Raw genomic sequence first — 22,846 nt, 5'->3', positions numbered from 1 at the left:
TTCTTCAAGCTTTTTGACTTTTTTGATGTGTGTATGTCCACCACCACACATTTTATTTATATTTGTCAAATTGCATGTATGTACTTTGATCTTGCATGCTTGTATTTTTACGTTTTCGATGAGGGGGGATGTATTATAATCTAATAAGTGATTGATGCATCCTCTCTGTTCATGCTCTTGTCTATATGATGTCATCAGAATGTTGAGAGTGTTTGAGTGGAAGAAGTAAGCAGTTGGTGTGAGGGGCTGAGCAGAGATGTAGCTGCTCCTGGTGGTGCATTACATGAGGCCTAGCATGAGACTTAATATAGATCCTACTTGAAGAATAAAGCTGTGATCCTGAACTACATCACTCTGACTACGAATCATTCTTTTAATTTTAACAGTGACACAATCCGTGCTACAGGCCCACTAGTAGCATTCGATGTACATGCCCTGTGCACACACCGTGCATTGACGAGTAAATCAAATATGCCAATTATGGAAACACCAATCCATAACCACAATTTACAGGGAGAGCATATGCACTTTGGCACTGATCAGCAGTAGGGTTGGATTGGGATTAAAAATCGGCCTACATTTGCATAATGCCTTCCCTCAAATCACTGCTTTCAGCGTAATTTTACATAAAAAGGGAGGGGTGGTAAAAAAAATTCTTGCATCAGTTTAAACATGTGAAACACACCTGAAATCAAGTGAGGCCACTTCTGCTCAGGCCCCCTGCCCCGCTCAGCATGCCTACATTATTGGGAGGCCCAGCGAAAGAAAAGGGTTGACACCTCTACCTGTTTCTGCTATACGGGAGATAATGAGCGCCCATCTCCCTCCAGAAAGACCACTTAGACACCCACTGGGCCGCTGGCGGTATAGTCGAACAACCGAGACACTCCCCAAATCTGCCCCCAGGCTGCTCAAAAGCAGCCCTCATCGGAACTCGGACCCCGGCCCCTCGAGTATTGCCCGAATGCCCCCGTTACCAATTCGACACTGATCAGCAGTGGTAAAGTGCGCAGCCATAAAACCACCAACAGGTCAGAAAAAAAATACAGGAGGAAGGCAAAAAGTCCTGGGATGACTCTGCAAAAAGGGCCAAGTCCAACATGCATGATAGCCCTGCGAAACGTGTGTGAGGTATTAAGATCTGACATCACTTCTTGGGTTGTCACTTTGTTAGGTCATTGGTTGTGATGTCACTTCCTGTGATGCCTCGCTAACCTGTTGTACTGTGATTTCACTTGCATACTGCCTAAATGTATTAGTCCTCACACTTCTGTTTTTTATGGCTTGTACCCTGATTGTATTATAGCATTTATATAGCGATTCATATCCTATTGCGAAGTGCCGAAGCACAGTATGTGATATGTTCTGAAAGCAAAGGATACCGTGCCCCCTTGCCCCTCAGACGGGACTCCCTGGCACCGAAGTCCCGCGCTTTGCCCATGCAGTGAGTCACCACGGCCGTGTTTAGCCTCTGGTTGCTATACACACTTGTCTCCAGGAGGGGCTGCAGCTGTTCTGGCGGGAGTCCGATGCGGTCCCCGGCGGTGACTCACTGGCCCCGGACTCTGCAAGGAGGCTCGGCATCCTGCGCCGCGCTCTCTTCGACCGTCAGCGGGCTCGGAGGCTGCAACGAGGCTGGGCTGAGCTCCTCTGCAGGTCAGTGCGCCCTGTGACACCCGAAAACTAGCGACCCTCGTTCGGAATGCTCGACTTTACTGCGACCTCTTGAGTTAACAGAAACCACCACTGCCTTGCTGTAACAATAGAAAATACTCTGTCGGCGCCGTGCATTTTATTATCAAGTAAACCAGCCGCGTTAATATATGCCACGTTAACTCTCCTTGCGGCGCGCCATGCCCACGCTTCCCTAACGCCTCAGGCGAGGCTCCTATTCACGTGTCCACCTCTATGCATATCTACGCTGCCTTCTGAGACTGGTCCTGCTGCGCCCACAGCCTGCACCTGCCGCTCCTTGTCCCACACTCGTTTCAAACACTCAAAGAATGTCGCTTTAATCCCAGGACAGCAAACCCATTCACTTCACTCAAGTTGAAAAGGTACTTTTCAACAAGTAGCTTTCTTGAGTTTGAGATACAGTTTTTCCATGCAGCGATGAGCTCGAAAGCACAGAGGATGCGATGTATTAAAGGCAAAGCGACACCTCCCTTGCCGCAGGGCGGGCTTCACGACTTTGCGCTTCTTGCAGGATGTTTACATAGTGTAAACAAAGACTGTTGTAACAAATCCGCTCCCATCTTTTGTAGCTCAGCAGAGCAGGTTTTATTTACACAGAAAGCTGTGCACTTTCGAGCAGTGCATGTTAACGGACGGTGCTTACATACAAATGGATGTGTATGTTTGATGTACACATTCAGCTAAAAGCATTCTTGACTAATCTGGAATTGGTTAAAGGCGTTGGTATGTGTATTGGACTAGAACACTAGATTCATGTTTGGTATTTGAACATTATAGCGTCGCGTGGCGAATGTAATGTATAACGTTTATAAAAACGTATACCAAAAGGACAATTTTCTGTACGAACACAGCAAAAAAATCTGACTTAACTACATTGTAAGGAGCCAATTTGACGGCTCCTTGGTAACCAGACCACCTCAATGCAAACTCACGCGCATAGGAATCCTCGTCAGTCAGCTGTGCAAGGCCTTCGTAGAATGTACAAGCCATATTTCAGACACCACACACTCACCAACCGAAATGTGCATGGCCAAGTGCTTTGTTCCAAAGTTTGGCACATAGTCGATATAAATGAATTTGTCACTGCAGCAGGGCGGAGGTTATTGCACTGTTATAGAACGATCTTTGTAGTGCTGGTTTACCAGATGAGCGGTGTTTCATTTAGACAATTGGCTTGTGTTTCGGGTCCACATGCTAAAATACATCAGGAAATTTAACATCATGTGTAGATCCCACGGAAGCCTGCCATGAACATTCCTGACTGGAGAATCATTTACAGGAAATAGTCTAAATCCGCAATACTCTGTAACAATCCACAAACATATGCTCACGTATTACTCCTTGACACTCCCTGAAATATGAACCGGTGTACTTCAAAGTAAGGCGTCCTCAGATTTCAAGGCCATTTGTTTTTAGGAAATGAATCCTCAATGTGCTCAACCCAAGTACTTTTTTATTTTTATAAACAACTTGATTGGCATTTCGTAGATGGATAAAACAAGAAGCAGCAGGTACAATTACCTCAATAACTACACTAATTAAGCAAAGATTACAATGAATCTTGGAACTGTGCAATCACAGCACTAAATATAGGGTGGGTTCTGGTCTGATTTGCTCTCTTGAATGAAAAATAGTAAGAGTTCTTGTGTGCGAACGTTTCAGGACAGACACCACAAGCATATGCCCCACTGCTAGATTCTCTGAGAGGCTGTTGGAAATTTGCCCCGTCTGAAGGGTCACTCTAGATTTTTTTTGCTGAACCATATTTTTTCTGGCTTCAGAACTCTGTGCATTTTACCACTGCTAAACAGCGACAAAATGTTCATGCTCCCTCCTCATTTCAACATGATAAAATTGACATACACCTGCTACTTTTGTTTAATATGTCTGTGAGTTCCTAGTATATGGTACCAAGTGTACCCAGGGCCTGCAAATTAAATGCTACTGGTGGATTGTAGCACACATTATGCGATCCACTGGAATTGCACTGTAAAGCTTGTAAAGTAGGCCTACCAATGTAGACTGGCTGAGCAGTTTTAAACTGCAACTTCCACCTGCTAAAATAGCTTCTATCTGACAGACCTAAACCTTTCTTCTAAATATTAACAAGCTACCCCTAAGTAGGCCTTAAACGCCTTAGTGCCCTTAGGTGGCGTGCATGGTATTTTAAACCAGTACATGTAAAAGGTGAATGTTACAAAAGCTGTTTGTTCTAAAAGCTATTTTCACTATAGCAGGGTTGGCTGTTCCATAGGAAAGCTTTGGTATACATTATACAGTTTAATAAATGTTATTTCCAGCTAGGAATCTGCTACAGATTTTTTTTTAACTTTAGATTCATTACAAGCCCAGTGTACAGGTGAAGTCGTATTTGTAATAAATATTTTGGAAAGGGACTTTTAGAAAAGTTACCTTTGCCCTGCCTGAAGTCCCTGGAAACTAAATCTGCATTTTGCTGTCCCTCCTCCGCCAGCCAGTGTTAGCATTTCAGTGCGTGGATGAAGTATGAACTTGCTCCCAGGACAGGGACAAAAGGCCTTGTATGTGAGAAGATGTTGTGCCCTTGACAAGATAGTTTGTGGGCTGGGCCCAAGGACTTAAGTAACTTCAAAGAGGCTGCCATGTCGCAAGCACCTAGGCCTGCACCCTTCTTTTGTTCCCTTGCCAGACTGGCCTCCATCACAGTAGGCCTCTTGTTGATATCAGAGTCTGATCCTGCTGGAGTGTCAAAGTCTGTGTCACAGGTATGCTGGGTTTACAACTACCATTTGTGGGACACGCCAAAAGAGGAAAAACGAATGCCAAAACAATTTGGATGTATCCACCATCTGGTTGCAGAAAACCCAGCTTTATTCTACCAGACATCTGTCTCTAGGAGTTTGTGTGTACAGGATCTGATTCAAATTGAATCTTGGTTTTAGATGAGGAATGGCACTAGGGTTACCATAGTACCCTCCCCATACACACACCCAGCCCTCAAAGCCCAAGTTTAGTGTGGCAAAGGCTTTTTCTATGGCAGATTGGGACTTAAAAGAATTAAAGTGGGAAGATAAAATATTTGACCAGGACGAACCTGGATAGTTTATCCGACCCGTGGTCCTTCATGGTCAGCATCAAATTGTGCCTAGGGCCTGTTCTACCCGAGCATTGACTATCATTGGCACTTTTCAACTTAAAATGTAAAAAACTCATATTTTCGCTTCTCCATTTTGGATTTTCTTTTCCTTCATTTTGTTTACTAAGTTTTACTGTGCTTTAGTAGTGCATACATACATTACACATCACTTCTAAGTTAAGCTTGTCTGCTCTGTGCCATTGCTATTAGGGGGTTGAGCTTGGGTTCATTCAGTGAATTTAGTGGTGCACCCTGACAAGGATTGTGAATATTACTTTAGGTAGGTACTTACCCCCTCAACTTCCCAATTAACCAGTTTCTTACATTGTTGGTAGTGGTGGGATCCCGGATTTGTGTTTTGCAGTACCATTCAACTGTTATAATCTGACATCAAAACCGATTTTTACATTTTCCTATTTTTAATCGACCATTTTGATTTTTCATAAAATTCACCCTATGCCGCATGTTTTGCACCTGTAATTTTCACAAGAATGGACATGGACCTTAGCAAGATTGTAAGGTTCACCATAGCAGAGGTGAAGAGGTTATGTAAAGGAGATGGCCGAAGCTGACAAAGGACTCCAAGAAGCTGGAGTTCCAGATAGCCCTCAGAGACTAGGGAAAGGTCCAGATGCTGCAGTCTGCACTCCCACCATGCAGTGTTGTCATCAAAGATGTAATTTCAGATGTTGCAGTGATGTTATCACTGCTGTCATAGAACAGATCATAAGTGATGTTTATGTGAGGTAATTACGGTGCATGGCATTAGCACAAGTTGCAATAACTTTAGGGCACGAGTTATAGTTACTTTAGAAAATTGGAAATCAGGAATTTCAGTGTTTCTGTTTCTGTTTGTTTAAAACAGTATGTTTTAACTGACATTTTCTCATAATGGCTTTTAACCTATGATTTATTTGGATTCCAAATGTTTTTTTGTATGCAAAGGAATAATTACAATTGTACATAATTACATATTACAATTCCTAACTATAACGCCACTTTAACCTGTGGTTGATTTTTTTGTTGTTGTGTGACTTGCTATGTTTTTTTATCCTATAGTAAGATGTCAATTGAAGTGCGCTGTGCTGGGCCCAACCCCCACCCCCCGCAGCACACAGGCTATGGGTGTGCGCAGAGTGTGATTAGGTGCAGGGTCTGGTCTTGACCCCATCCTGGAGGCCACTCCCCCCCCTGCCGAAGGCCGTGCATGTCATGAGGTTTGGTTGGGCCCAGGCAGGGCCGTCCCAATAGCCAGACCTTGTGCCCAACCCATATAGTCGTGCTCAGCGGACTTTTTGACCCCACAATATGAACGGTGGTATTTTAAGTAAGGCAGGCTCACTGTGATTGTTAAAGGGTCACAATACCAAAATATAAAAAGTGGTCCAATTGGCTTTATCAAGGGGTCAGCATATCATGATATATAAAGCAGAACTAGTGTCTTTGTCACCAATAACTATAATCAATTGTATATTTAATACATTTACACATTTTAATGTGTAATAAAATAGTTTTAATAAAGTCTTGCTAAAAAAAATCTGTCTTTCGGTCCTTTTAACATTTTTCAGGCAACAAAATGCAGCCATAGAAATAACCATTTTAGCTTTTTAGGTCTCGCCTGTCGATGCGCATGCGCATCGAGCAAGCGAGACTATAGGGGCTCATCCAGACTTTATCTAACTTGCAAGGAATCGTGGCGATTCCTTGCAGTGCCCGTGACTTTTAAGCTCAATGCGCATGTGCATTGAGCTTAAAAGCGCGTGCACAGCCGCCCGCATTCCTCCGACACCTTTGAAGTGAAGCTTAGCTTCACTTCAAAGGCCCGGCTTGTTCACACCCACATGCCGCTCTGCCCCGCTCCGCCCCCTCCCCTGAGTCATCCTGCCTGCCCCTTCCCGCCGTGTCGCATTTCTCCTCCCCCCTCCCCTCTCTTCCCTCCGTCTTGTTCTTCTTGCTCACTTGTCACTCTTTGCCCCTTACTTCTATCCCTTCCTTTCGATTCCCTCTCTGAACCTCCTTCTATGCCCATCTCCTGTTCCTTTCTTTTCTCCAACATTTGCCACGTCTGCTTTCCTCGTCTCCCCACACGTTTGCCTCCCTTTACCTCTGTTTCCTTAGCTCCTCGTTTCTCCCGCCTACTCTCACATCTTTCTCTTTTCTTTCTACCCTCTCGCCCCCACTTCTCTTCGTGCTCATCTGTTCTCCACACATTTCTCTCACTTAATTCTTCCTGCCTCAACTCTCCGCTCCGCCCCCTCCCCTTCCCGCCGTGTCGCATTTCTCCTCCCCCCTCCCCTCTCTTCCCTCCGTCTTGTTTGTTGTTGTTTGTTGAAGCAAACCCTTGCATTCACCCTTCGGGAGTTCATCCATTTGCGAGACTGCGATAGGCACATTTATTATTTTGTTTCCCATTCACCACAGTTTTTATTTTTTTAATAGGCACTGGTAGAAAGGGAGACTCGAACCGGTCCGTAGTCCACATCAATGCGGTACGGACAAAGATAATGACCGTGAATTGTGACCGTGAATTGTGACCTCCGCTTCGGCATTATAATTTAGCTTCCCCTCTCCTGCTTCGCATTACCAGCCCTCCCCACCCTCTGAGCACAAACAGTGCCTTTCTTAAGCAAGTGTCAATACTTCCTTATTCCTCCTCCCGCAGCCATTCCCATGTCTGCCCGACCCCTCCCTCACTCCCTACACCCCTCCTGCACAGGTCCAGCGGGCGCCTACAAAGTAGGAGCTCCACAGCGGCATTTGTATTTTTAAAAAGCAGCAGCTTGTGTAAAAGCATTTCCATTCGGGCTTCGCAGCTGTAGCATTTGTATTTTCAAAAGAGTAGCGTGTGTACGCATTTGCAGTTTGTAAATGCTCGGTCACTACAGGTAAATAAATATTGAAGTGCGTGGACTTTAGTATGTGAACTGCCAGAGCCGCAAAGAAATGCTTTCACATTCTTCCTGAATCAACTTGTAGGTGTCACCAGAATTGGCACTCAGTGTCGGCCTCGTGATATGGTGAATAGGCAACAAGAGACTTGAGCAAAGCTGTCCTTCTTAAGGAGGCGATGTTAACCAAGAGGACGGTAGCTGGACATGAGGTAAATACAACACTGGAATTAAGGGGCAAACCAGTCTTCCACCCCTGCATTCTTGAATCTTCTTTTCACTGACTCTTCCTTATGTTCTTAACCCTTTCAGAGTTACTGGACTGTTTGGAAAACGTTTAATTTCCTTTAAATCTACTCCAGTGTTGCAACCATCTTCTTAGCGGTGAACAAACAGTAGCTTGATCGCTTTAATCGTGAATTGTTTTATGCTCTGAAACTATCCAAGGAGCTAAATTGGTTCCCTGTAAAGAGCTTGCAGTTTCTGCTTACATTTCACATGCTTCACTTGGTCTTGTTTTTTGTTGGAATGCGGCGGAAATGACTTAATTGCCGTTAGTTTAACCCCAAGGTGCATTGGCAGGGCTGTTTCAGCCGTCTTCCTCCTGTTGGCTCTTTCCCCCACAACTGTGTTTTTATGGCCCGCTCACCTGTGTGCCTCTCTGCTCTGTGTACGTCCCCCTAATGACGGACCTGGCATACTGTCCCGCTGCTATGTATTCTTTCTGCTTTGCCACACTTTTCACACGCAACGGCTATTTTCTCACATGAGCGCCTGCCGAGCTGTGCGTCTTTGCTAAGTTGCTTTTTCCCATAAATGAGCCAGGAGTCGATGTTTTATGGCTGTGTTTGCTAGTCCATCCTTCCTTCAGTGAACCCTCAGACTGGGAATGTAATGTTACCAGGTCAGTGTCAAACACAGTACACCAGCAGATCAAGACTTTCTATTTAGATAGCTGTGCACTCTTGCACTTTTGGGTTCTAATCGTATTTCAAGAGCTGCATTTCAGAGCTTTTAGAAATGTTTATGGCTTTTTTTTTTGAAATTCTTTAGCATTGGCTACAGGAAACAAAAATGCTAAAGATTTACAAAAAAAACCCATAAACAATTCTAAAAGCACTAACTCTAATGCTGCGAGACCTATTGCATTTTCAATGCTTGTTTGTTGTTGTTAATAATTGGATGCCCACCTGGGGCACCCCACAGCATTTTTTTGGAGGGAGGGTTGCAGGGGGTGCATAAGGGGCCGTGCAGCCCACTGCTACCGGCCACATGAGTCATGCAGGAGCTGCTAACATGTTTTGGCTTTTTTTTTAATAAAAAAAGTTTTTGAACCTGAATTTCTTTAAAATTGATCAATTGAGTGACACCAAGTCGCAAAAGTACGCTTTCTGGACCAAGGACTTGCTTTCTCTGAATTTGGTGTAATTCTGTTTAGGTGTTTTGGCTGTAACTGTATCTAATTTATCTAAGGAAAAATGAATTTAGAAAATGTTTTGGGAGACTCTCCTTTTTCCCAGCTCCAGCTTGATGGACATCTCCGATGTTCCGTGTGTGGGCTCCCCGGGACATAGCAAGAGCTGTTCCTGGGAATGAGGTCTCAACCGGCCATTAATGGCTCCAGAAGGTCCTGCTTTAAGGCACATCTAGGGGTCCCTGGGCCAAAAGTGGGTAAGCTGCCCCACCCCCTTTTAAATCCTGTCCGGGGGATGAAATATATAATTGTCACCCATTTGCGTTTGCCAGTAGGTATTTAGAGTTCAGACCTAGTTTCCATGGGAAAAGTTTTTAGTTTTCCTAATAACTCGGGTTACATTGGACATATCTACATGACATTTTCAAAACTAGCTTGCCACTCACTTGTGCTGCTGTCTCGAAGGTTTTGAGGTCATTCATCAAGCAGGTACTGAGAAAAAGAAAGGGGGGTTCCCAAAACGTCCCCATGCAATTACCCATAGGGGTTTTAGAGACAACTACAGCCTGAACCGCTGAACGTAATTACACCAAATTTGGCAGAAAGCTAGAACTTGGTCCAGAATGAGTGCTTTTTGTAGTTTGGTGTACACCCGTTTAGTAGTTTTGGAGTTATTAAAGAAAAATGATTTAGGGATATCCAGAAACACAGATCCACGCACCAAGAGCAATGCCTAGATTGGCTGGCTGCAACCCCAAGAGAAAAGATGACGACACTTGTGGTGATGGGTTACTAGCTCCCCAAATCCCCACTCTTGATTTTTCATATAAAGTAAATACCTAACATATGTATTTTGGTGTTTACATTGGTTTTTAACCTTTCACTTTATCACATGCCCCCACTTAGCTTTTAGAAGTGCCTTCCTGTCTCCAGGTGTAGGCCCGCTCTCTACCAAACACAGTTTCTAGAGAGAAAGGACAGCCAGTGATGAAGCATAACACCTGGTGTTTTGTGAGGCCAGTTTTTCAATTTTTAGATTTCCAGCACCCCACTTAGTCAAGTTAGAGTGCTTGCATTTGTGTATAGATTCAGAGCTGTATTCAGGGTAGCTTCTTTTGTGTGTGCATAAAAGATGCAGCCACCAATTTGTCAATCGGGACATGGTTCAGGTGGGGGTGGGGGGGGGTAGAGGTGCTAGGAATAAAGTGTAAGTTGGATATAAGGGGTTAGTATAGAGGTATCTTGAACCAATGGGACTGAGGGGTGGGGGGTCTATGAGGGACCCCTCATGGGCAAGACATTTTCTGACAACCTATTTCTTGGGGAGGGGGGCTCAAGGATACACGGAACCACTGCTGCACTTCGCTTGGCCTCCTGTGTGAACCCGTAGCAGATCAATATCTTAATTATTTTTAAAATACACCCCCTCACAGACCAACTAACCCACAATCCCATTTCCACAACTACTCACACCTATTCACACATCCATACAGTCACTCACACACCCAATCAGACTCAGAACAACATTCACACACCCACTCACACACTTACCCACTCACACACTTACCCACTCACACACTTACCCACTCACACACTTACCCACTCACACACTTACCCACTCACACACTTACCCACTCACACACTTACCCACTCACACACTTACCCACTCACACACTTACCCACTCACACACTTACCCACTCACACACTTACCCACTCACACACTTACACAATCACTCACTAACCCAGAAAACCACTTACACACCCATACAGCCAGTCACACACCCACAAAGGCACTCCTATCTATTCACACATTTACACACCCACTCACACACTTAAATGCCCACTCACTCACACACTCACTCATGGATAAAGAAAGCCCCTCACACACCCACTGACAGACTCGCACAGCCAGGCACACACACGCACTGACACACCCACCACACACCCAGGTTAAGGGACGTTAAAGTTAGCAAATAGCATTAAAAAACATAGAAATTCACTGAAAAAACCAAAGGTTACAGGGACAAAATAATTAGGAAATAGCATTAAAAACTTATATATTAACTATAAAAAAACAAAGGTTACAGGGACATTATCGTTGGGACACAAAGCCATAGAAATTCAGCAGTTATAGTTATCTCAAGTAACTATAGCGTGTGTCCTAAGATAACTATAACTCACGGCCCCACCATGCACTGCTAATTACCCCACTTATTACATTACTCATGAAATCTTCTATGACATCATTGATAATATCACTGCAACATTTGCAGTGAAATTATTGGTGGGAAAATTGTGCATTTCGGGGGCGCGAGTTAAAGTATGCTGTAGTGGGCGGAAGCACAATGGGAATTACACAAGTATATTGTACATATAGTTTTAGTAAAAATCAAAAGGTCTTGGCTAACACCAGACCTAAAAGAAATTCACAATTTGAGGTAATACCATAACATAACCTTTTTTTTGTTTAAATATTTTATTGCAGTTTTAGATTAACAACTCTACAACACCAGCCATAAAATGTTAGGTATGCACGCTGGGGAGGTGTATTACCGGCCTATGTACCAAACATAAGTAAAAACTGAAAACAATCGGACTGGAGCTGACATAAAAGGCCCCCGTAGCAATTTGAGACAGAAGTTTGGTACTGGAGACTCGAACCCAGGCAGTAAGCCTGCAGTCCTCGCCACACCCAACTCTCATACCTCCAGCAATTGGGCAGATATTGCTTTCTCATCCAGGTCTGCACCACTAAAGGTAACATGAAAAGGCTCAGGGGGCAACAGGGATGCACCAGTATCTAGTGAGTTATCCGTGAAAACATCTTGTGCATCTAATATCTGTCCCTGGGCACCTGTACTGGGGAAAGCTACTAAGATCGCATCCCAGAAAGGCAAAATTGGGACCTAATGCACACCGCGCGACTCCTCTCTTCGAATCGCCTCCGTCTTGCAATCCGCCCATTTAGACCGCGCCTTGCCCCCATCTATACAGGTCGGGCCAGTGGCAGATTTCCATTATCATAAATTGCCTTTCAGGGATAAGGGCAATGCTTTGATTATGTAGGCCCAACAAGCATAACTGTGGGGAACAGTCAAAGCTTCTTTCAGTGGCCTGACAGATAACTTGCAACATCGCAGCCCGGTAGGGAGCCAGCATTGGGCAGGTCCATACCATGTGATAGAACCACTTATCATTTGTGTGGCATTGGGGGCACGCCTGCGAAACTCAAGGGATCATGCCGTGAACACACAGAGTGGTGAGGTACTCCTGGTGCAAAAGCTAAAACTGGAGGAGTTTAAATCTTGCATTCCAAGACACTTTGGGGGTGAGCACCATAGTTTTGCTCCAGGCCGAGCTACGGAACACATGTTCCAAATACACTGGCCAGCATTGATGCAGCTGAGACTGACCCGTCTGTGCCCCCTTTAGCATACCCCTAAAGAGAAGTGTGACCCTTTCCCCAACACACTCTGAATCTACCCAGCAGAGCCCAGTGCAGCTAGAAGTGCCCCACCAGAATGTTCTACGTTTCTCTCGGGTCCAGGAAAGAGCTAGTTTCTCCTCCTGCAAAAAGGTCACGCAATATTTTGAGTGCTGGCTCGGCCCACAAATGCCTCCCAGATGCTGCCAGTACCAAGCAATCATCAAGGGGGATTAACAGGTATACAGAACCCTAGTGTGGGTTCTCTGTAACGCTCTCATCCACACACAGTGCGCTGTCCTAACCAACACATTCTCAGTGTGCCCCATCGTGGCAGGGGCAGGTTTCAACAGAATCTGTGTCAAAAGAGCTTTGGCTGGCGTCCCGCAATTGCGGGGGTCTACCGTATCCCAGAGCACTGACCACCACTGAGCTGCCCATTGTTACAGGGCAGCCAGATAGTACAGTTCCCAGTCTGTAGCAGCCATTCCCTCCTCGTCCCCTGACAACTGCAATTACCATCGGCCAACCCTGCATCTCAAGGACCCCAATATAGCCTAAGAAGGATGCTATCCAATTGCCAAAAGAACTCTCTAGAGAATTCCATCAGCAGGACTGAGAACAAATAAAGAACCCGCGTTAGAAGTCCCATCTTCGAGATGGCTATCCAACCACCGATCGAGATAGGTAGGGTACTCCAAAAGGCCACCGATCTATTGCAAGGCAAACATAGCCCAGTTAAAGTTACCCTTAAAGAGCAGCTCTGCAGATCTATAGAGTGCTACCCCCAAGTAATGGATGGTAATGTGTTCCCCATGCAGGTCAGGCACGGCAGTGGGGTGCTGAACCTCCTTCGAACCAGGTTGCAATGGGTAGGTGCAGGACTTATACCAGTTAACCTCTAGGTTGGACAGCTAGAAGAATACTGACAGAGCTTCCACCACCCTCCAAGTCCAAAGGCTCGCCACACATATACAGCAGCATTTCATCTGCATATAAAGAAATTAATAAACTATCTCCGATTATGGCAGTCCCAATAGAATCCACCCTACCTTATTGTCAGTGCAAGTGGCTCTAAATCTAGAGCAAATAACAAAGGGGATAAGGGCATCCCTGCCGGGAGCCTGGCTCTACTGCACAAGTATCAAACAATACTGACCCATTTCAAATCCTTTCCACTGGTTGGTTATGCAACAGCTTTGCCCACTTAACAAAATCTAGCCCAAACCCAGTCTCAAGTAAAGTAGCATACAAGAACTCCTACCGAAAAGAGAATCAAACGCTTTCTAAATGTCAACTACGACAACTTCAATGAAGACAACCAACACACTGAACCCTCACCAACCACCCCTGACACCATGAAGACCACGATCTACAACTGGCCAGCCCTCACCACCGAAGACGATGAACTCAATCTACTCCGGGGCCCACACGGACCCCTACCCCACCACACTTTCAACAGAACCACCGACACCATCACACCCATGCTCCGCTACACCATCAACCGCTCCCTGACAACCGCATTGTTCCCCGACGACTGGAAACATGCCGAGATCAACCCCCTCCTCAAGAAACCCTTGGCGGACCCCACTGACCTCAAAAACTACAGCCCATCTCCCTGCTTCCCTTCCCAGCGAAAGTCCTTGAGAATGCCATCAACAGCCAACACGCCACATTCATCAAAGAGCACAACATCCTTGACTCCTCCCAATCCGGCTTCAGAAAACACCACATCACGGAAAACGCCCTCCTTGCCGCAACAGACAACATCCGCACCCTACTGGACAAAGGAGAAATAGCAGCCCTCATCCTCCTCTACCTCTCAGCTGCGTTCGACACAGTCTCTCACCTCACCCTAATACACAGACTCCACAACGCAGGGATTCAAGACAAGGCCCTCAACTGGATCCGCTCCTTCCACTCCGGCAGAACGCAACGGGTCAGACTCCCCCTTTCTTCTCGGACCCTACATCAACCACCTGCGGAGTCCCCCAGGGGTCATCCCTCAGCCCTACGCTCTTCAATGTCTACATGGCTCCGCTCACCCCAATTGTCAGAACCTACGGACTCAACATGGTGTCATACGTAGGCGGCACCCAACTCATCCTCTCCCTATCCAACGAACTCCACACCGCCAGACAGAATTTTCGAGAAGGCATGGAAGCCGTCGCCAAATGGATGAAAAATAACTGCCTTCAACTAAACACCAACAAAACAGAAGTACTCATGGGCCCACACCCCGACGCCTGGAACGACACCTGGTGGCCCCCCGCCCTCGGAAGTCCGCCCACCCCCACGGACCACGCACGCAACCTGGGAATCATCCTGGACTCCAAACTCAAAATGGACCGCCAGATCAACACCGTCTCATCCTGCTTCCACAACCTCTGCCTCCTATGCAAGACCTTCAAATGGATCCCCCTCGAACACAGAAAGACTGTCACTCATGCCCTGGTCACCAGCAGACACGACTAAGACAACGCACTCTATGCCGGAATAAACAAAAACCTCACACGCAAGCTACAGAACATCCAGAACGCGGCCGCTAGACTGGTCCTCAACCTGCCAAGACACTGCCCCATCTCCCAGCATCTGCGCACACTCCACTGGCTCCCCATCGTAGCTAGAGTCACCTTCAAGATGCTCACCTATGCTCCCAAGGCCCTCCACGACACCAGACCAGCATATCTGAACAGCCGACTCCAATTCCACGCACCACAAAGGACCCTACGATTAGCCCAGCTCTCCTACGCCATGGTCCCCCGCACCTGACCAGATCAGGAGGCCGCTCCTTCTCCTTTCTCGCGGCCAGAGCCTTGAACGCCCTCCCTCTCCACCTCAGACAGACCGCATCTCTCCCCATCTTCACAAGAAACCTCAAAACCTGGCTCTTTGACGGATCCCCTCCTTGATGGAGTGGAACCTGCGAAACCCCTCCTCCCCCAGTGCCTTGAGACCCTCATGGGTGAGTAGTAGCGCTTAACAAACACATGATTGATTGATTGAATAGATAACACTAGCCAGTCTGGTGGGAGGCTCTCCTGCATGTTCAGAATGTGACTCAGCTGGCGGATGTTAAGCAAGGTACTATGGGTGGGTGTGAAACCTGTCTAGTTGGGGTGAATCAAATTAACCACATGTGACAGAATCTTGGTTGCCAGAATCTTGCTCGCCAGAATCTTGCTCAGGATTAAGTAATCTACGTTGGGCATAGAGAGGGGCCAGTAGGAATCGATTAACACCAAGTTTTTATCCTGTTTGAGGAGAGACACAATTGTGGCCTCACGCAGTAAGCGTAGTAGAGTGCAGTGGCCAAGCCGTCTGACCCCGGGCCTTGCCCTGTGCTATCTCCTTAATTGCACCTCTCCCTCCGGCTTGTCAATATCGGCACCCAGTTTCTTCGCCACAGTGTGATTGATCGAAGACCGGTGGGGAGGAATCCGCAATGTAATACAGAACATCTGACTCGCTAACCTCTATTTAGTGTTTGTGGTAGTGGTGCTGTAACAGTATTACTTTACTGCTGTATGAACACATCTTGGCCCCCTGAACCTGAAGGATAATGTGTCCTTCATCTCCTCCTGGAGGAGCCAGGCTAACATGCTCCCTGATTTATGCCTATCCGCATGGACTTTTGTTGTATACGCCCTCTAGTCATATTGCCGCAAGTGGTCTACCAGCGCAAACAGTTGATTCTCCGCTGTAAGGATTCGCCTACTGCCTTCTGTTTCCCCCAGCTTCTGAGGCAGCCCATTAAGGACTGTCTCTTGCTGCTTAATATCAGAGTGTAGCTGTGTGCTCACTCTTATCTTATTGGACAAACAATAACCTCACATGACCACCTTCAGGGCCTCCTATTCGACCCCCACCGATGATACCAACTCTGCATTGTCAAGTCAATAATTAGTAATCTCCTCACCACACGAGACACGAAAAACTGGATCATCAAGTAGGGCCGGATCTAATCCCCAAGTTGGGATGCTAGATCTGCGTGGCGACTACCGGAATGTGTATAGTAAAGGGCAATGGTCAGAATAAGTTCTAGCTAGGTACTCTGTATTAACGACCTTCTCATATACTGTATCACAACAGGGCACCCCATCCAACTACACCTCCAAATCATTTAAGCCAGATCAAAATGGAGTAAGCCTGTATCCCAGGGTTCTGTGCTTTCCAGCAGTCAATGAGGTTCCACTGCAGCACCCAATCGTGAAAGGCCCGCCAATTTGTGCACAGGTGCCGAGGACAGCGGGGTATGGGATTTATCCAAAATTAGATCTACCACGCACTTGAAGTCCCTCTTACAAGCCTAAAAAAAGGCAGCATTCCAGGCAGGAGGCATTCAGTAATGCCTGCAGAAAGGCATACAGAAATGAGGGTTGGTCTGTATTCGGAGCATAATCATTGAGCATTTTGACATAATTGCCATCTAACTGGCCCAGCACTAGTACATATCGACTCTCTGGTTCAATGACCGCATTATGCAATTGGAAGGGCACCCCGGGTCTAATCCAATTAAGAGCCCCCGTTGCAAACATGGAGTAAGCAGTGCAGTATAAATGCACCCTTCACCTTTAACAGAGTGCCCTGCCCTCAGAATCCGACAAATGTGTCTCTTGAAGAAATGCAATCTGCACCACACTTTGCTTTAAGTAGGCCAGGGCATTATAATGCTGGGAGGGTGTTGACAGGCCTGCATATTCCAGGTGATCAAACTGATCCAGTCAGCCATGTAGACAAGTCCTCCCACAGCCCAGTATGCCACAGCTCCCCATGCCAGCCACACAGTAGGAGTGCCAATCCCCAGCCACAAATTGCGGTCACACCCGCCATACACCCACTAACGATGATAAGAACAAAAACAATCAACAAAGAACAGTAAAACTCCTTCAACATCCCCTACCCCAGACTGTGATAGGTGTACGTCCTGTTCAAACAAAATAAGGCAAGTAGCCTACAAACTAGGGCCCATTTGCGAGGGCCAAATAGGTCTGTATTGCAAAGCTCAGTAGGGGAAAGAGACCAGCCAACCTAATATTCAGAGTGCAAAACAGTGAAAAGGTTACACATGGCACCGGAACCCAGCACACACCCATCTCCCACCACGCCAAAATAAATAAGCACAATTAAACATCACACCACACCACACCACAGCACCACAAAGGACGCATTTGCCTCTCAAGTTATATCTGCAATCCAAACAGGCTCACATAACATCTGCTGAGCCTGGGGTGACCCCCATAGGGTGTCCTTCAGACCTGCACCGATGAGCCCGCCAGCTTGAAGTGGACTCCCTGCGGGTTATTGTCTTCGAATGAGGTGAGCTCTCACTAGATCTCTCGCTAGATCTCTGGAAGTCTGTCGTCTCTACCGCGTTCGTTCTCTCCTCGGCTGCCTGCTGTTTGGTAGGCTGGTTCATCTCTCTTTGTCAGAAGGGCTGAGGCCACTGGCGTTCCGATCGCACCGTTCCCTTATCGTAGTGTTCCAGCCAGTACCATGCTGCAGGAGGATCTGTGAAAAAATCAAACTTGTCCTCTGCCTACATTCTCAGACAGGCCAGGAAAAGCAAGCAAAGCATTCGAAGCCTCTAATTGGCCTAAGTGAACAAAGTACTGTGATTTTTGAACCTGTAGGGTAAAGTCAGAATAAAGGGAAACCTTAGCATTCTTCACCACAACACTGCCATTGTTGGGGCCTGCTGGGGAAGGAAATCCCTGTTGCGGAAATGCAAGGTGTGGCCCTGGCCTAAGTGGGTAGGCAGGAATCCTGTGTACCCGTTCCAAGGCGTAAAACGTAGAGTTCTCTGGAGCCACGACCTCCTGAAGCCAGTCCTCTAGAAAACCAAGCATGGAGTTGCCCTACACTCTTTCTGGTAATTCAACAACCCTAATGGTATTACGGCAGGCCCTCCCTTCCTGATCATTCACCCTGACCGCTAGTAGCTGGGTGTGTGCCTCTAGTTCTGCAAGGCAAACATATACTGGGCCTCTGGCACTAAGGTTTCGACAGACCCCTCCAAAGCAAACACCCTCTGACCCTTAGAGTCCTCTTGAATGAGGCCCAGTTCAGCTGCAATAGAGTCAATCTTATCCTCCAGCTGTTCGTCTGTGGCATCAATTGCAGCCAGTAGATGTTGTTATGGGAGGACATCATCCTTGGGCCTCTGGGTGCAACCCATGATCAAAGTAGAGAGGGGATATGAAAGCTCAACCAAGTGCGGTGGGGAAAGGCACCAGCAACATGGCCAGGAGGCATTGCACAGTCAGCCTCAAACGTAGCTGACTGTGCACCACCACACAGCAAAGGTCACACCAGTCAAGGAGAGCCCCTAGTACTACACCTAGCCTACAAGCCTTCCAGGCCTCACCAAATGCTTCACCAAAGTCCAGCATATCAGGGGGAGGGTGGTGTGCAATGGAATGGTCTCATTGGACACAAAAGTAGTAGGGGCAAAGCAGGCCTAAGTTCACTTCGCAGGCAGGGCAAAAGATCACACCTCAGGACGTCCAGCCCTCCATGCACCAGACAATGAAGTAAGCAGTGGCCCATAACGGGGGTCCCCAGTTCACCCAGCAGTGAGAAGTAATGCAGAAGTGGGCCCAGCTCCAATATCCCCAAGGCCTCTTACTTACTCAGTGCCAACAAGCTAGAGCTCAGTGAGTCAGGGAGATATCCTCTGGCAGTTGCTGCATTTCCCACCTGGGGATGGGGGGGACTCCAGTCATCCCAAAAGGTGTTGCAGCACTCTCACATCTCCCGCAGGCTGCTGCCGATACCAGTTTGTAGGACAGCCCTGCTCCTGGGGATCGAGGGCCAAGAGTGGCTGTCTGGGCACCTGTCGGCAGTCAAATCACCGGCGGGAGTGGGGGATACAACCCTTGCAGAGAGCGATGATCCTGCCTCATGCCCCCTCTGCCCTGCCTCTTTTCCATTGAAGATCTTCCATCTTGTCTTTACATGGGAGTCGCTAGTAGCTTGCCGCCTCAGCCCCTCGTCAGCCCCAGCCCAAGGTGCCCGTTCTAGCGCTTGAGGCCCCCACCAAGGTGACGGTAGTCAGGGGGTGTTCGGTTTGGCAGCCGATTCTGGTTGTGCTAACCTGTGGTGTTTGACATCCCTTTTTCTCTGCAACTGTGGTCCGTAGGCCTACGAGGAGTTTGCGCTGCCAGCTGCACTTGACATGGTGGCTAGTTCCGCTCCCTCATACCACAACATAACCTATCCCTTCCAATTTTTGGTGTATGTATTTCCACTTATAACATGCACTGCTTTTCTGTAGAGCTTTCAAGAGTTGATGTTGCCCCTCCTCTATATATCTTTGACAGCCTCCATGCTGCATCATTTGCTTCCCTTACACTGCAGGCTGTCCACCTGAACTATTTAGTTGAGTTAGACCAGAACAGACAGAGCAATGTTTTTGTTGATAGTAAGGTAGATGGTGCCATGCGTGAGGAACTTTCAATTCCTTGGTCTTGAAAACAGATGAGCTGGCCCGGTTTTGGCTTTTTTTTTGCATATGGTGGTATATTGAAACACACTTGAAAATTGCTTGTATACAAATGAGAATATATACATAAGAATATTTTTTTCCTTTCCTTTGGTTAAGAAACAATTGTCTCCTTTTCAATAATAATTATTCCAGTGGCACACGGTGTCATTCTTCTTAGGATTATTCTAATGCATTCAACATCTCCTACTTAATATAAGCAGAGATGTTCTAGAGCTGGTGGAGAGAATTTTCACATTCTGTTTGGATGCTTATGCTACAAGCAGCGACATGCGTAAAAAGATTTTAAGAACTTAAAGAATCCATCCCAGTCTGTATCAGCTTCGTGTGGGGTAGGCTTCCAACCTGTCGTCCAGATCTCTCATTGCGGTCGGTCATCAGTTTACAGCAAACGCCATTAGAATGATCAGGGTATCATTTTGTTGCAGCCCATTCAGATTTTTTTTCTTTATCTGATCCAAAGTTACATGCTTGGATTTTTTTCTTTATTGTACGTCAGGAATACTTTTTCTCTTTTCCTGGCCGGGACCGCCATGCCTTGCTGGTACAGGGCAGGAAGTAGCACTGGTGTAAGCCCTACCCTGAATGATGCGGGGCACCTGCTACAATTACAGGGTGGCTCTGTGTCAGATGGACCAGCAGAAACTCTGACATCAGTTAGTTGGCACTTTCCTTGCATGTAACAAGGTAGGGGATATACAGATTAGGATGGGCAGGATTCCTATCAATATTAGGTGAGGCACCCGCTCTGCTGAACCCTAAAAGAGCTGAACAATAGTAACTCATTTTTTATCAGTCACCCTTCTTTAACATTCAGATAGAACCACCATTGGCTATTACCTAAGTATAGCACACCATGATAACCATTGACTTAGAAAATGCAACAATTTGAGCAGAAAATGGCAATGACCAAAACATTGTTAAACTGTTCACTTTCTTTGACTAACACAATGAAGCATCTAGAAAGTGCAGCGGTCTGTGAGGCTCCGGGATCTGTAAAAACTACCAAGAGTCTCTTTGCTGTTTTGACTCCTACAAGCTCTTCTTGATGCCCTAAGTCCAGGGGATGGGTGCATGTTAGGACGAAAGTAGAACTTTAGCACGTACTTTAATAATTGAGTAGGAGAGATTTTAGGTGTAATTGTAAAGTTTGTAGCAACAATGCAATAAAGATTTGTTGAGGTTAGTTGGCAGCTCCGAGAGTCTGTGGCTAGTTTTACCCACATTGGTCTGTTTGATTAGCTTTGCTGGTCGTTCTTTTCACTATTAATCCCATACATAATACTGCAGGTAGCCCTGGGGCTGTAATTGAAGGTTCAGTGGATGACGTGTAAGTAGAGTTGCAAAAGTTCTTCCCTGACATCCGCTGTTGTGCTGTGCTTGAAGAAGCAAATGCTTTTAGCGAGTTTTGAGTGTAAAGAAAGTAGCTGGATATGAATCTCTCTGTCTACGCCAGATACCTTTCACAGTTGTGGAAGCGATATTTCTTGTTGTGGATCAACAAGACATGACTTTAGTAAGTGATGTATCCCCAGCTCAAGCATTATACTTAAGGCCCCTTCCGCTGGCAAAGCCGCATCTGCAGCTAGTACTGCTGCCTGCAAACACTCCTTGAGAGCATCGAGATCTCTTCAAATGTGAATAAAAAAATGAAATATTTGGGTCTGTATTTTTACAAAGTGGCCTAGGGGAGAGAACAGGCGTGTGCAACTGTTGTTTATGCCCCCGTATCAAGTTAATAATGTAATACAGACAGGGGATGCAGACACTTGTGCAACACTTTCTGTTATATGGATTGCGCCAGTGCAGATGTTGCGTCGGTGTAATCAAATGGGAATGTTGTGGCTCCGTTAGACCTGTCGTTGTTGGACTTGGCCCTTTTGGCAGGTTCACCCCAAAATTTTTTGCATTTGCCTAGCCTGTTTCTGTAACCTGGTGTTGGTGATTTTAGACCTCTGCGCACTTTTTCACTGTGGTCCAGTGTAAAGTGCGTGCGCTCTCTGTATGTGTGGTAAGAGTGTCCTGCACTCCCATAGGAATGCATGGGGAATATGTGTGCCCATGGTAGTTCCTGATGTGTGGGGAGTGCAGGGGCGAGTTTGGTATGTGCGAACTCGTGAGACTAAATGCTGCTCGAGGATGTGCGCGGATTTATTGTGTCTAGTGTAGAAGTGCCACTTCTAGAAGTTGGCATGTCGGTGCAGTAAATGTGAATTGACTGTCTGGCTTGTGATTGGCTGGAGCTGGCTGGTGTGCCTGGCTCCAGGAGTCAATGGAGAGATCTGCATGTTGATGGGAGGTAGGAGTTCACCTGGGGCCTGAATAGGGCTGGGCCTTCCCTCCACAATGCTGGCTCCACTCCCTGTGGTATGTCTGATGTCCCTGACCCACCCTGTGAATAGGCAGAGGGACTAAGCAAAACAAAGTGCTCCAGAACCAGTTGCATCTGGTTCGCCCCTTGCATGCACCTTTGGAAACAAAGGATTTGGTGTATAAAAAGGGGCTGTGACTCCATGAAAAATGTGCTTGTTTTCCAACTTGAATCTACCAGGGGCGTGCTGCTGCTGGGGCCCAGGGGAAGGCTTGCCTCCCTGGGCCCTGCCCAGCCCCTGATTGCTGGAGGACTTCTTTCTGGGGCCCTTCTGCCTGGCCTGAGGATGGCTGGGAGACTTTCCTTGCCCTGGAAACCTTTTCCTGTGTTTCCCTGCTTGTTGCTGGGACCCTTTGCCTTAAAGGGCCATTTCTGGGGCCTTTGGGGTTTTTTGTGCTCCCCAGCGCCTCGTGAGCGCTTTATTTTGAATTGCA

The 22,846-nt window shown here is 46.8% G+C and overlaps 1 protein-coding gene across 4 annotated transcripts in view; it reads left to right on the top strand.

The window, feature by feature from the left end:
- The window catches only part of RECQL (RecQ like helicase), a 290,431-nt gene that overhangs the window by 76,749 nt on the left and 190,836 nt on the right, over nucleotides 1-22,846 (top strand). Inside the window, exon 1 of one of the 4 annotated variants that reach the window (XM_078674064.1) lies at nucleotides 1,491-1,656. The exons of 2 other annotated variants lie outside the window; for them this stretch is intronic. The gene's annotated coding sequence lies outside the window, so the exon portion shown is untranslated. Of the gene's footprint in view, nucleotides 1-1,490; nucleotides 1,657-22,846 lie in introns of those variants that run through there. One more of the 4 variants, XM_078674067.1, reaches the window with a different exon arrangement.

The sequence above is a fragment of the Lissotriton helveticus genome, chromosome 1_1 (genome assembly GCF_964261635.1).
Source record: "Lissotriton helveticus chromosome 1_1, aLisHel1.1, whole genome shotgun sequence".
Classification (NCBI taxonomy): Eukaryota; Metazoa; Chordata; class Amphibia; order Caudata; family Salamandridae; genus Lissotriton; species Lissotriton helveticus.
The sequence above is the reverse complement of the archived record's forward strand: the minus strand, read 5'-3'. Positions and strand labels throughout refer to the sequence as shown.